The sequence below is a fragment of the Neovison vison genome, chromosome 3 (genome assembly GCF_020171115.1).
Source record: "Neovison vison isolate M4711 chromosome 3, ASM_NN_V1, whole genome shotgun sequence".
Lineage (NCBI taxonomy): Eukaryota > Metazoa > Chordata > Mammalia > Carnivora > Mustelidae > Neogale > Neogale vison.
The window spans coordinates 160,101,877-160,104,161 of record NC_058093.1 but is presented as its reverse complement, the minus strand read 5'-3'; the positions used below and the strand labels follow the sequence as shown (position 1 = coordinate 160,104,161).

The 2,285-nt window shown below is 43.2% G+C and overlaps 1 non-coding gene across 1 annotated transcript; it reads right to left on the bottom strand.

Moving 5' to 3' along the window:
* Positions 1–837: 837 nt before the first annotated feature.
* LOC122903804 lies at positions 838–944 on the bottom strand. The gene has a single exon (XR_006384030.1). It is a non-coding gene; the product is annotated as a U6 spliceosomal RNA (small nuclear RNA).
* Between the last annotated feature and the right edge of the window lie 1,341 nt (positions 945–2,285).

Below are 2,285 nucleotides of genomic sequence, written 5' to 3'. Positions count from 1 at the left end.
GAAGAATGGACTGGCAGAGAGGAAGCAGGCAAGAGGGATGCAGGAAAAGAATTTGGGGGGCCCTGGGGGGGTGCAGGCAAAAGGAGAGATTGGCCAGGGCATGCAGAGAAGTGACCAGATCTGCTCCTGATGGGGAGCTGGCACCCCAGGTAAGGCTGGGGAGAGGAAGCAGCAATGGCACTTGGTGGGGCTGAGACAGAGGAAGACTGGGTGGCAGGGCAGGTTGAGGGGGGAAATCAAGAGTGCCATCTGGGCCGCATTGCATCTGAGAAGACAAGTTACAATGCAGGCAGAGATGCTGAAGAAGCATCTGGATATAGGAGTGTGGTGCTCAGAGGTGAGAGAAGAACTGGAGGAAAGCTTCCAGGGGGGCAGGGGAAGTGGGCATGCAGTGCACACAGTGCATCCATCCTTTTTTTTTTTTGCTGTACTGGTTACTGAAGCAGGTAAAGAATCCAGAAACAGATGTAGCAATGTTGAAAGGCTTATATGTGATAAAGTGGCATTTCACCTATGCTGTGGACTTGTGAGGACTGTATGAGTTGCAAGTCAGATGCTTAGAAAAGTACCTGCCACATATTCAATGTTCCTTACACTTTTTTAGACTTCAATTCCAACAGCGAAAGAGTAATTTACCTACTAAGAGATATCCACATAACTTGCTAACCATCTAGAAAAATGGGTCAGGTCTCAACCCTATACTTAAGTAAAAATATATTTCATATTGCTTAAAGATGTGCATGGAGGAAATTAAACTAGAAAAGTATGAGAAAAACATTTGGTTGAATAGCTAGTTGTCTAGTCTTGGCATGAACGAAGGTTTTTATTTTATTGTTTAATTTTTTTTAAGGCTTCACAAATTTGCATGCCATTCTGGCACAGGGGCCATGCTAATCTGCTCTGTATCCTTCCAATTTTAGTATATGTGCTGCCGAAGCAAGCGCTACGTGAGGCTTTTTTAATGCTGCACAGGAGGGGCCCCTGGGTGGCTCAGTCGGTTAAGTGTCTCCCTTCAACTCAAGTCACGATCCCAGGGTCCTGGGATGGAGTCCCACACTGGACCTCCTGCTCAGTGGGGAGTCTGCTTCTCCCCCTCCCTCTATCCCACCACTGCTTATGCTCTTTTATCTCTCGCTGTCAAATAAATAAATACAATCTTTAAAGCTACACAGGAAACCCAGACCCAATAATGAAAAACGTTCAACAACGTACAAAATCCTATATGGCAAAAACCCTATAAACCATGCCAAAGATAAGAGGTAAGAAAGTATTGCATTATATATGACAAGCAGAGAATGAATTTCCCCCAAGACACTAAGATCTCCTAGAAACTGATAAACGCAACAGAAGATTTCTCTTCACAGGAGAAAATGCAAAGCATCAAAGAACATGTGAAAAGAGACTTTATCTTGCTAGTATTGAGGTGAACCAATGGCCATCACATTTTTTTTTAAGATTTTACTTATTTATTTGACAGTCAGAGATCACAAGTAGACAGAGAGGGAAGCAGGGGGTGGGGGTAAGCAGGCTCCCCGCTGAGCGGAAAGCCCAATGTGGAGCTTGATCCCAGGACCCTGAGACCATGACCTGAGCCTAAGGCAGAGGCTTTAACCCACTGAGCCACCCACGTGCCCCAGCCATCAGATTTTCTTACCCAACTTCCTCAGATATTAATGCTGGGAGTGCACATTGCTACAACCTATTTTGGATGATCTGGCAAATAAAAATGTGCACATAATCCCAGTCTATAATTTTTCTTTTAGAAATTCAGACAAATGAAATAAAAAGCATCAGTATCTACAAGATTTTTGCTGTTGTAAAAATATATGTACTGATCTGGAAAGATGTGTATGGTCTATGGTTAAGGGAAAAGGCAAGTTATATAGTAAGGGACTAACTTTCTATTTTTGGTTTAGCTTTTTTGTGTACATTTCGGCTTTTTAGTGTGTGTGTGCGTGTGTGTGTGTGTGTGTGTGTGTGTGTGGTGGTGGTGAGAAGGGATTTTTACACATTCAGCCATTTACTTACAGGTGGACATAGGAGAAGATACCCAACTGCTAAATGTCTGTCAGAGGAGGAGGATGGAAAGGTAGGAAGAGCAGATGAAGTAACTTTTCTTTTGAAACATTAAAATACGTCTATATAGATGTAAATATATTTTTCTCTTTATAACCTTCTGTATCATTTTGACATACGCAGGCCAGATCTGAGGACCCAGAGGCTGAGGATATCTCTTGGCTAAGATGATCCTCGGCTTTGTACAGAAGAGCCATCAGGAAGTGGGA